This window comes from Xiphias gladius, chromosome 23 (assembly GCF_016859285.1).
Source record: "Xiphias gladius isolate SHS-SW01 ecotype Sanya breed wild chromosome 23, ASM1685928v1, whole genome shotgun sequence".
Taxonomy (NCBI): domain Eukaryota; kingdom Metazoa; phylum Chordata; class Actinopteri; order Istiophoriformes; family Xiphiidae; genus Xiphias; species Xiphias gladius.
The window spans coordinates 8223784-8237426 of NC_053422.1; the positions used below are offsets into that span (position 1 = coordinate 8223784).

The window sequence follows — 13643 nt, forward strand, 5'->3', positions numbered from 1 at the left end:
AGCAAATTTATTAAAAAGGAAAAACTTTAATATCATGTTGACATGAGTATTCAGACCCTTTGCTATGATTCAGAATTTAGTTTGGGTGCCTCCCATTTCTCTTGATCATCTTTGAGATGTTTATACACCTTGATTTGAGTCCACCCGTGGTAAATTCAATTGATTGGACATTTGGAAAGGCACACACCTGTCTATGTTGGGGCTAACCCATATGCCTCGACGCTTAGAATCTTCTACTGTTGCCATGCTAATCGACGTCCAAATCAGTATTCAAATGCTGCGTGTTTTTAAAAAAAATTATTATTCTATATGCATTACCACAAAAATCCCAAATAGCCCATGAAATAAGGAATGGTGAATCACCATTATTCATTATGTATCAACATTAATAATTATTAGTCATTCTCAGACAAGCACATTTAATTTTTGTGATAGTTTTGGGCGTCACAGCTGTCATCTAACGTTACCAGCACCGACACTGAAACAGTGACACATGACCACGCGACCGGCTTACAAGTAACAACTACGCTAGTAAGATGTCAAAAAAGTCAAGCGTCTGAAATAACTTCCAAATTTGTGTAGATGACCCCCAAAAAGTCAGGTACCAGATATGCCAAAGGAAACTGGCATATCACAAATCTGCAACAAGTTTGGCAAGTCACCATGAAGCTGTAAGTAACAGCTAAGCCGCCTTGCAACTGGTAGAATTTTTTTTTCTAATATGGCTAATATTAGTGCAACTGGCATTCTAACAAAGTATAACACTGCAGGCTGATTTTTGTCCTCGCCTCTCTCAGCATCTTGCTGTGGGGGAAGACTGGTCAGTGTTGATGGAGAGCTGAACGGAGCAAAGTACAGAGACATTCTTAATGAAAAACTGGTCCTGAGAGGACCCCCAACCAACCTGACAGAGCCTGAGAGAATCAGCAGAGAAGAATGGCAGAAAATCCCGAAGTCCAGTTGTGCAAAGCTAGTTGCGTCATACCCAAGAAGACTTGAGGCTGTAATTGCTGCTACTGAGTAAAAGGTCTGAATACTTATGTCAATGTGATATTTCAGTTTTTCCTTTTACAATAAAAAAATTACTAAAATTCTGTTTTTGCTTTGTCTTTATGGGGTACTGAGTGTAGATTGCTGAGGGAAAACATGAATTGAAATGATTTTAACATAAGGCTGCATCATAACAAAAGGTAAAAAAATATTGAAGGGGTCTGAATACTTTCTGAATGAACTGTAGGTATAGGTGTTGCCATGTTTACCGTTCATTCTCATTAATTGCACCTAAGCTGAACCTGTGAAGGATCTCACGTATGCACATACCAACAGTGTCCAAATTCTCCAGCTTCCTGCAGTGTGAGATAAGACTGTGTACGTAAGACGACCCATAGTTTTTATATGGAAGGAAAACATACACACACACAGCAGTCACAGCAGTGTCATAACCACATAGCTGCCTGCTGTGTGGGACTGTTTGTTGCCAGGTCAGTGAGTGGTTGTTTTAGACACTGTGGACACGGGCCAAGCTAAACCAAATGTGGTCCAAATCTCTCTAAAGCTGGACCCTCACTGCCAAAAATTCACCAGATTTAATGTGTCTAATCCCGGTCTGCTTATGTTCACAACTGTATGAAAAATATGTTCCATAACCTCCTCATTTGCTTTTTTAATCATTTAACTATTGTGTCTTTCCAGAGTAATATAGGATAACCACAAGAATAGAAATATTGCATTTAAACTTGCAATGATTTCAAGGAGTTATCAAAGCAGTGCAATAGATATCTCTGTATCTGATAAGAAGCTATGGAAACCCAGAGCATTGTCTCCTGGTGTACATTAAGCCAAATAGGGCTGAAGGCAGTTTCACAGTGGGACACTGACCTGGCCCAAACACTTTGTAAATAGAGATGGTCCATTAGGTGGCAGAAAGAAAAAGCAATCAAGGGCAGTTTTCCTTCATAACCTGGTGTTTCTTTATACTAAAAAATATTGTAATCCAACATTTGGCTGCATATTCATTCAAAAAATGTCAAAGTTAAAGATGAGTTTGAACACAATCATATCTTTGCCTTGGATTTTAATTGCAAATTAGAAAAATAATATAAAAGAGTAGGTATGCAATTTATGATCATTTTCAATATCTGTTAATCTGGAGTTTATCATCTGATCATTTGGTCTAGTATATGTCAGAGAGCAGTGAAAAATGCCCAGTACAATTTTTGAAAACCCAAGGTAATCAAAGAAAATTGCTTGTTTTGTGCAACCAACAGTCCAAAACCAAAAGATAGTCAGTTTGTTATCACATAAGACAATGACATGCAGCACATTCTCACAATTGAGAAGCTGCAACCAGAGAATGTTGGCATTTTCACTTAGAAATTGACTGAAATCATTGATCAGTTATCAAAATATTTGCTGATTATTTTTCTGTCGATTTGACTATTTGACCAGTCTATAAAAGAAAAATTTTTTTTTACAAAAGGTTGCCCTAGCTCAAGATGCTTCATTTGAAACCAAATCTTTTAGAGGTGAAAGTCAATTTTTACAAGAAATTGACTATAATGTGCATACCAAAGAAATGGATCCACTAAGTACAAAAAATGTACATACATATTTTTATCTATTCAGCAATTTGGCGCAGCAATTTTATCAATACCCTCCTCCAAAATGACATATTTACATTTACTTTTTGGATTATTTATTTACATTCCTTATCTGGGGTGTGTATTCGTAGACAGGATTCTGGGCGCTGGTGTTGACATGTCTTCTTTTACTGTTATGTGTCACTAGTTATTACCCAGGTATTTGGTGAGACATGTGCTTCACGTTGTTGCAGATACCAAATAGAATGGCATAGTCTTTATATATGTATGCCTATATGTTGCTGTGTAATTTGACATTTTCTTTTATTACACTGTACCAAACCAAGACTGAAGAAGCAGAAGGCCACAGCTTGAGTATACGAAAAGGCAGATGGAGAAATCCTGTGCTGAGCAGCTGGTTGGGCTCAAGTTATCTGGGGGTGACCACATGTCCTCAGTAGGTTTAAAGCCAGCGCTCTAACAGTATCTGCTCAAAGTGCAGAGAGATGACAGTCACATTACTGTAAATACAGGATGACATTGTGTCATACCCTTAATCTGTAACCTGTGGCACAATTTATACACTAGTTAGAGCACCTTTGCATTACATTAAGTCTGTGGTTTTCTGTTTGAATATATTTTAAAACTTCAGATCAGAAAGCCCCAAGAGCAAGGATTTGTTTACAGTTATACTGTACATAAAAGAAATAAAGAACACATTCTGACAGTTGAAAACCTGTAACCAAATACATGTTTTCTACATATACTTAATAATTTTTTGAAAATTATTTATTATTAAAATTGTCACTGGCTAATTTCCTGTTGATTGAAAGATTAATTGACTCAGCATTATTTCCACAGAGTGTTGGGTCAAATCTACATTTATAGATTTTAATTTTGTGGGTCGATCAAAATAAAAAATTCTCTTTGGATTCATCTGTATTTAAGTTCTGTTTTATAGATTTCAGAGGCTAAATTCAGATCGAATGGTCAGGCAGATATCACTATCTCAATACCCACTGATTCCTATTCACCTGGTGTTAAGTAGATTAATATTTTGCAAGTATATTGGCTAATAGATTAATTTGACCTTGACCTCAGACTAGAGCTTGTCTGTCTTGAGCTTGGCATTAGTGCGGGATAGCTGGGATTGGAAAGTAAAGTAATAAAGTCTGTTTTCTGGCAGCACACACACTGATCAAAATCAGCCAATGCTGCTCTGTAGCCATTTCAGTCACGTTAGACAGTGAGTCATTGCTTGCCTAGATGAAATACAGTAAAGTAGTGCCTCTCTGGAGCCATGGCTAATTGGACAATCACAGTTTTATCTGCGGAATGCTTTACAGCTTTTGTCTCAAAATTGTTTTTTGTTTTTTTTTTCAAACAACAATTAGGAACCAAATAATGAGCTTTGTGGAAGAAAGAGATGAGTACTGCCCAGTAGAACTGAATCGATTAGTTGATTAATCAGTTAATCAAGGGACAGAAAATTATTCGGTGACTATTTTGATAATCAATTAATCGTTTTATCATTTTTTTTTTTAAAAAGCCAAATATTCTCAAATTTCAGCTTCTCAAATGTGGGGATTTGCTCCTTTTCCTTGTCATATATTACGATAAATTGAATATCTTTAGGCTTTAGTTGGACAAAATTAGCAAATTGAAGAGATCACAGTTAGCTTCGAGAAACTGTAAATGGCATTGTTGTCACCAACGTTTTATAGACTCAGTGGATAATCGCTTAATCAAAAAAAAAAATTGTAGATTAATCACTAATGAAAATAAATGTTAGTTGCAGCTCTAGTGCCCAGTACAGTCGTGTCTTTAGTAGGATTGAGTGATATGGTTGAAGGATATTTTTCTGATGTTGGTATATTCTCATATTATCACAATATGATTCCTCATAATATTACGATAATATTGGATTATAGCACAGCCCTAGTCTTAAATCAGCGTTACACTTCAAACCTGCAACGTTTGTGGCTTCAGTTATAAATATAAGTATTGGATTTCAGTGTCCTCACATGGGTTTTCTCAGTTATAAAGAAAATATGTAAGTAAATAAATAAATAAATAAAATACATGACAACTCAAGATTAATTATGCATTTTGTTATCAAAGAAGAGTTGAATCGAGGGCAGCTGGACTTTGTTGTAGATCTTGAAGACGTTTCCACTCTTATCCAAGAGGCTTCTTCAGTTCAGAACTAAAGAAGCCTCTTGGATGAGAGAGGAAATGTCTTCAAATATCTACAACTTCTTTGGTAACCATGACCTGGACGGCCGCTGAACTTCACAGACATCTATGCATAATAATCTCTTTCAAGGGGCTGCACTTCACTAAAAAAATTGCAAATTGTATGTTTTCTGTGAGATTTCTGATCTCTTATTTCTGATATAGACAACCATGTGCCAGTTAATCACAGCTCATTTTTCTCCCTCTTTTTAGGGTGGGTGCTTTAGTGCCTAGATTCATAGGCCTAAAACACATTCATGTATGGCCTAAAGGCTTACCATTGATAATAATCATATACATTTCCACATTTAATAATACTTGACAAATATATTAAAAGGGGCCAATGTAAATAAAGGAAGGCCCTATGCTCAGTGAGACGATCCTTCAAACTGCACTGTCAGTTTACTTGGTCACTTTGCATTCTCTTCCATCTGCACATTTGTTAGTGTATTCTTACAGCTGTTGTTTTGAGCTATTGTTTACACACAGGCACACACACACAGATGGAAATGACAAGACTTGTACTCCTATGTACGCTATTTGTTGTTTGTTAATTGAGTCTCGTTCAGTCCTTGTATAAGAGAGAAAAGACTTTATTCAATGATGTGTAACAACAGGCTTGGGATTTCCTCATTGATTTACTTACTTCCTCTTTGTATCGCCACTAATTTCATAGAGCTGTCAGGCATATACTGTACAGAATATGACGACAACAGATGGAGAGGGATCTATTTTTTTAATGCTACAAAGATAGAAGCATTCTGGTCGGTATTTTAGTGTGCAGTGGTCTGGAAATTTACATCAGTATGAGACAAAGGAAGAGGTGATACAGATCAATACTAAATCAATAAAGCTCAATGCTATTACCTCAGACGAGGCTCTGCTGAGGTTGGGATCACACTTAATCCATGATGCACTGACGCTGCTTTGGATTGTAGCTCTGTATGTTGTGAATCACAGTGTGGCAGTGAGAACACTTTTTGCGCATTTTATGCCTAAGAAGGAATTTAGAGAGAATTCACGTCACAGGCAGGGGTGGGAATTGAGAACTGGTCCCAGTTGAGAACTGGTTCCAAATTGTCCGAACCATTGGAATCCTATTCCTCCGAGCTTATCAATTCTTTTCATCAATGCTGTTTTTCTGAATGTTGCGCATTGCAAAACAATAACGTCAAACTCGTGCATCTATGCTGCTGGAAACTTGCAACAAAGAGGAGTCATGGCGGAGAGGAAGAAATGGTCCAGTGTGTGGATTCATTTCACCAGGGAAGATGACGATAGTACTAGTTGTAATGTCTGTAAAATGGTCATTTTAAGTAAGGGTGGAAAAACCAGCAATATGCTGGGACATCTTACTATGCCACATGGGGCTAAATTCCAGGAATGCCATGTCTTTGACACTCTACGCACGAGTGTCACTACTTCCCAACCGAGATGCACGTCCGTTACCAAGCATAAATATCCTATGTCATTACATCATTAGCACCACGCGGGCGGGCTTAGCAGAGTTTTTAATTGATGAAGAAAACCTAAATGAAAACAGCAGTTAAACAGTGGAGCTTTTGCACACCTGAGTCTCATGCTTGCCCTTTTCCTACTCTGTTTCTACCCTGTGTTCAGACTCAGAGATAATAAAACAGTTGTGTTGATGCTGAAAACCTGAGTAGACCTACTTTTTTCCACACAGAAAATTGATCGTTAGGAATCGTCGAGGGGATCAATAAAGAATCGGACCGATAAGCAGAATTGATGATGGAATTGGTATCATAAGATCTTATCAATTCCCATCCCTGGTCACAGTCAAACCTTGTTGAAAGTATTGTTAGCCCTGTATTGTAAATTTAACTAAATTCTCAACCAAATCCTGTAATGTTACTTCACTACATAATAATTAACAGATTGAATTGTCCATAAGTGATTACCAAACATGTCTTTATTATGCAGTTTATTTTTGAAGTTTGTTGACAAGATTGATTCCAGGCAGACACATCAGAGAGCTATGTGGAATATGGCAAGAAATATGGCAAATAATTGGTTTGCGTTCAGAAAAATAAAACTTATGTCTCAACTGTGTCACAATCTAATTCATCTTCCATTGAATAATAGATTATGCTAGACTTGGGCAATAGAGGATATTCACCATGAGATAAGTTTGTCAACTGTGAGATTTTGTGATACCATTGATAATGTGGTCACTGTTCCTTTTAACATCTTGGGGTGTATTAGACCAATGCTGAGTGCAGTTCTGCAAATCAGTGAGAGGGACTGATCTATAGTCATGTTGGATCTTTATATGATTTTTGCTCAAATGTGATGAAGTAAGTGAATTTTTCAGGTATTTAATTTCCTGCATTAGCCAAAAAAAGCTTATTTTATCCATTAACAGTTTCTACATCATTTTTCCAGAAAATGTACTTTTTCACAATAGATATAAATATTGTAATAATTTATATCTATTGTATGTCTATTGTAATAAATATTGTAATAATTAGTAACATATTTTATTCATTTCTCCCACCACTAATTTATGCACAGTTAAATGCACTGTCATCCCAGTCTGAGTCTTAAAAATGACAATAACAGAGTTCCTTTGCAAGAAAACTTTACCGAATGAAGCCCCTATTTACACTGTTTGATGTTCAAGCTCAGTCTTTTGAGATTAGTTGTCTCTATACACCAGTTAATTATTTTAAACCTGCAAAGTCCACACTGCTTTGTGGTTGGAGAGACCACCCTTTAACCAGAAAAAAGGTTTATTTCTTAACACAGTAAGCATGAATCAGTACAAGTAAGGGACACATATTTGTAGTTGAATGTGACAAAGAGAAACAGGAAAACAGAAATTATTATACATAGAGCATTACAGGCTAACCACTGAAACAAAAATCATTTTAACATCAAAAAGATTATAGAGGGACACTCATGATAACAGAGCTGCACTGTTATCATGCACAGAGCTGCAGGCTTAAAATTCTCTTTATCTTAGATGTTTTACTGTGTTGTACATCAACATTGGTAATGAAGTGGTATTCACACTAGGACAAAAGTTTGATTAGTTACAGTGGCAGAGATTTTTATTTAAATAAATGTCTTGTTAAATCAGTATCTATTGCCAGCTGTGGCAACATTCCCGGGAAAAATGCTGTATTAAGTTACCGCTAATGGAAATCGAACATTTCCTAATGCTGCAGCTTCACATTGAAAGCATTTAATCGGCGAAACACGAGTTGACTTTCTTTATCAAGTAGTCACAGGAAACGTGATACTGCTATCGTTCTTCAAAGATGCATTTACAAAACAAGACAACAGTCATTTTCGGCATCGTTGGACAGCAGATCACTTTGAAGTATTGCAGGGAGTAATGAACAAAAAAAAAAGAGCAGCCACAGTGAGCTGTTAGTTAAAGAGCTGCAGGTGACAGGCTGCACACCTCCAGCTTCTCCGAGAGATAACCGACTCCTTTCACTGTGCCCTGCTTTTTGCAGAGACAAGCCATTTGCAGCATTAAATCAGATCACGTCTGCTCACAGAATGATGGAAAAGGGCCAATTTTTGCCTGACTTCTTTATTAAAACAACAATATTTTGTTGTGTTGCCCCCAGAAATCTGTGACCTGTAGTATTAAACTACATTTGCTGTTACCACCAGTAACTACAGACATTGCTAAATCAGCCAGGACTGAAATCTTCTAGATTGCCACTTTAAAGGCCAAACACTATTAAAAATAGGGCTGTTTGGCAAATTGTGAAGCCCATATGATAATTAAGTGTATAGCCATAATGTTCATAATGGATTTTAGGAAAGCTCTTGTTGGGATCAAAAGCTAAGTATTCAGAAAAACCTCAGTTTGATTGTTTTGAAGAGTCAAAGGGTGGTTGAAATACCCAAAGAAAGAAGAGGAGCCTGTATGACTGTTCACCCAGATGGCAACCAAGCAAACTTTATGGAAATGTCCCAAACAAAATGCTGCTTTGCCTCCACTCCCACAGTTGCCAACACAGAGCTGCACTTGTGTTTCCACTGTAGGCATTCAAGCTTTTTGCAGTGTCACAGCCCCTCAGGCTGGCAAAGAATGAAGCTTATTGTAGTGTTTCCCCTTAAAAGCACATGTATGTCAAGTCAGCCCTTGTATTAAATGTAGTGGAGAGTGACATGAAATCTCGGAGCAGACTATGATAACCTGGAGTATAGTGAAGCAGGCTTATGACTGGAAGATCACCATTTCAGGGAAACTCCGTCCTCCTTCAGCAGATGCTGATTAGGAGGGCACTTAACCCTGGCAATGGCAGTGTGTGTTAACAGTTAACCATTGGCTGCAGAGGGCTTTGGATGTACATGGGTGGAACTGTATAGCATGCATATGAAGTGTGATGTTGCTCGATAGAGTGTAGGTAGCCTGGCCTTTTTTTTTTTTTTTTTTTTTAATGAATATACAGAAGAGTAAAAAAGAGGGAGGCTACGAAAACTGATTATGTTAGTATTGACTAATTCACTTATTATTTTCTTGGTTAATTATTTGGTCTATAAAATATGAGAAAACAATGAAATAGTTCTGTGACTGATTATTTTCATTATTGATTCATTTCTCAATTATGTTTTCGATTATTGGATTAGTGCTATGGTCTGTCAATGTCAGAAAATTGTGAAAAAATCCAAGGTGATGTCTTCAGATGTGTTGTTTTTTCTGACCAACAGTCCAAAACCCAAATATGTTAAATTCACTATCATAGAAGACTAAAAGAACTAAAAAATATTAACGTTTGAGAAGCTGAAACTAGAGAATTTTCATTTTTTTTCTTAACAAATGACTCAAAACGATTAATCAATTATCAAGTAGTTGCTGAGCAATTTTCTGTCAATCGCCCAATTAATTCATTAACTACTTCTTGCAGCTCTACACTGATAAATGCACATTAGAATTCCCCAAATCATAAAGTGACATTTTCATATCGCTTTTTTTTGTCTGACCAACCGTTCAAAACCCAGACATTAAATTTACTATCATAGAAAACAGGTAAAAGCAGCAAATCTCATCCAGTGAGAGGCTAGAAAGAGAGAATGTTTAACATTTTTCATTAAAATGCGAACAATTAATCAGCTATTACAATGATTGTGAATTAATTTCCTGCAGATTGACTAATTGTTTTTCAGCTCTACAAAGAGTGTGGTAGTCTGGTCTGGTCTGAGTTTCAAAGAAAATCCTGTTGAAAGAATTTCAGGATGATGTCATGGTTTGACAAGCTGTCTTTTGTTGCTTTTCATTTGGCTGCAGGCTCCCTACACCTTTAATATAAATAAAGGGAAGATTCTGCTAGTTTGGTCAGGGTATGAGATAACAAGGCCTGAAAAAGCCCAAGTCCCCTGAAGATCTGTGCTTATTAATTTATCACTGACAGGGCTGGGCTGGGAGGAGCAGCTAAACTAGAATAGGACAGTGAGCTGCTGTTACTGATTCAAGGGCCAACACTGCCTTCTCTGTCCCTCTTTACCTCATTTTCTCTTTCTTTCCTGTCACATCCTGCTTTTCCAAAAGCATCCATACTGCTTTTTCTCTTACAGTTGCCCCTGCCTTTCTCTTTCAGATAGTTTTATATTCTCCATAATGCTGCCTCTCCTCCTTTATTCCTCGATCCATCTTCATCCTCGCCTCACAGACTGTCTTGAACTGATGGTGTCTGCCTGTAAGAAACAGAACCATTATTTCAAAATAAATGCTGACCCACAAAGCGTGGCAGGTATCAAAAGCTTTGGATAAGTTGTGCACTCAAACCAGTATTTTGTGACATTAAATTAATAATTCATAGTTTGATTCCTCATACCCACTCCTGACCTGCAATTAGATAATTTTCTATTACTAAACGACAGAATTCATGAGAATCATGCCTAAATATTACAGAATTATTTCCCTGAAATAATTAGTGTTAAGATAGAAGTAGCTGTAGTAACTGATTGTTATGGAAAAAGAGCAACTGTATTTCATAGTATTTCCCTCAAATCACTGTATTTATTCCCTCAATTTGACTGTGTTATATTATTGCACTACAGTCTCCTCATACTGTTGTGATACTGCGTTGGATCCTACGTGGACATATTTCAAGTTTGGGCTGTTGAACACAACGTTGTGTTATCTTTGGCAGTGACTTGTTCTCATCATTTCCCGTTGAATTATGTATTTTAGGGGAAAAATGCAATTCTAGTTTACAAATTAATAAATTGATGGATCAAATTATTAATTCATGCAGACAAAATACAAATTTTAGGGTATGAATTATTAAAGTTTTTTATCCCAGATTCCTGCTCAGCTCACTTATATCCCTTTCTGTCTGCTTATCCCCCCCATTGAAAGTGAGTTTGTTAGATAGTAAAGGCAACTGACTATAAGCAAATGAGACAGCACTGATGAGATTACATGGACCTAAGGGCATTTTGGAAACAGTACAGATAGACAAGCAAATTGAAAGATTACATGGAAAGTACAATGTAATGCTAAGTAAACCAAAAAGGATTGATTATGTGCACATCCAAAGCCAGTTTTGTACATGTGCAGGGAAAAAAAAGCAGAAAAAAGAATGTGGGTTTCAAATCGGTATGTCCTTCATGGTCTGCTGTCCTTTGCTGTCCAGATTTGCTCTGATTTAGAGTTGGCTGGTGTCAAGTTATGTGTCTGCATGCTTCAAAATTCTTGATTTTTGACTCATGCAATGCATTTGGGTTGTGTTATTTAAGTTCAAAATATTCAAATTGCCCTGATTTCTTCGTCCTTTATGGTAATGATACAAATGTTTCTGGGTTTTGGCCATTTGGTCTGATAAAACAAGATAATAGCCCATGTCACCTTGAACTCTGGTACATAACATGGGATTTTCTTTTTTTTAAATATTTTTTTGACATTTTAGCGATAAAACGATGAACCGATTAATGGAGGATGTTATTGGCACATTAAGCAATAATGAAAATAATCATTAGTTGCAGCTGTAATTGAAAATTGAAAATACAGCCTTTTTTAAATAGCTAAGTATGTTAAGTAGACCATAACCCTGATCAAAAACAGTCACTGGTCACTTAAATTGCTCAATGTTTTCTCCCACTTTAACGTACTCTCCTAATGTTACGCCTGTCGGCTACACATTGCTCATTTACTGTTGACCTTAGCATCAGGATGACCATCAGTCCTCACCTCTGGCTTACTGCCACAAGTCAGACAGCAGGGCTCAGTGTTTATGGCCCACAGGTTAAAATGTGCACAAGCAGGTTTCAGGTCAACTTTTGTAACACTTAACCTTAGGGTTTGTTAGGTGTGTGTATCTGCGTTTGTTTTGGGGTTTCAATAGGACGTACGTATCCTTTCTTCGTGATGGTATGCTGTAGACCGAAGGCTTCCCAATCCCCCACCTGTCAGTGTTTTGTACGCAGCAGACTGATAAAACTGTGTGTCGTGTAGGTGTGCCACTATAAACACTCGAGCCACTCAGATCAACATAAAAAACTTGCTTCATATCAAACAGTATTTATAGACTTCCCATTGTACATGTTCTTGCAAAACAGTTAAACATCACGGATGGTTAACAGGCTTAATGTTAGTAGAAAATTAACTAAACTTCCATGAGGTGACACATTATGAGTAGAATGCAGGAGTGAATATACAGGTTCAAGTTAAAAGTCCCAGTTTTGTCCTCCCTTTCCAACACTTATTTATAGGAAAAGACTTTTTTGAGATATAACACACTTTCACACTAGTGCTGTTGGGAAAGTTTCCCTGAGAAAGTATTAATCCAAGGATTTTTCTTATAGAAGTGAAATATTAACTATTTCCACTAAAGCACATATAAATCCCACTTTTGTGTAGCTTGTCTATCAGTTACATACTCACTCTCTCCCAAATTATTTTCTCCAGTAGTTAGCATTTTTAAAATTCTATATTTTTTTCTTTTTGCGCTCCTCAGCACCTGTGACAGTGGCAATTCTTGGCTGCTTGACAGAGGAGGTGATACAGTCCACGGTCGGGTTCTGCAGTATAGATGTCTGGAGAGGCTTTGAACACATTTTCGCTTGTCATGAATTTTATTTCCTCCATGGCAGCAAAACATGTTACAGAACTCCTTCAACAATTAGTCATTTAACTTTTTAATCTGCAACTTCTTTTCATAACAGATTAATCATTTCAGTTACATTCTCTGGTTTCAGATTCTTAAATGATGATTTGCTGTTTTTATTTTGTCATTTATGACAAAAAACATAAATTGGATATCAAGGTTTTTGACTGTTGGTCAGACAAAACAAGCAAATTGAAGGTATCGCTGTGGGCTTGGAGAAATCCATTTTTTCTTTTCATTTTTCTCAGTTTTTGTGGACTAAACAATTAATCATTAATGAAAATAATCGTTATTTTCATTAATCAGCCCTAATCAGGTATTTGTTTCTCTTGGTAGGTTTATATTTGTATTTATTTGGTGGTTGATTAACCAGGTGAGCCATGAAATGTATGTATCTGACAGGATGTCTCCAAAACATCCTGTCAGATACATACATTTAACATGTTAAAAGCGACAAATGTGTGACATGTCATTTTAATTCCATTTGTGATGCAGCAGATTAGGATTTAAGTCACATGTTCAGGGATTGATGGAAGAGATTCGTATCTGTTTGTGTCTGTGCTCATGGAGATACAATCCACACTTACACATATACATACTGTGTTTGTCCTTATGTGTGTGGTTCTTTTTGGGTGTGTGCATATTTGACTGTGACAGGTAATGCTGATACTGCAGAGTACAAGGAAGTTGCACGTTGTGTCAGGGTCACGGGATCTATGTGTGACAAATGGACATG

At 36.8% G+C, this 13643-nt stretch overlaps 1 protein-coding gene across 4 annotated transcripts in view; it reads left to right on the forward strand.

The window, feature by feature from the left end:
- The window catches only part of fam13b (family with sequence similarity 13 member B), an 83142-nt gene that overhangs the window by 4027 nt on the left and 65472 nt on the right, over nucleotides 1–13643 (forward strand). The gene's annotated exons all lie outside the window — the stretch shown is intronic.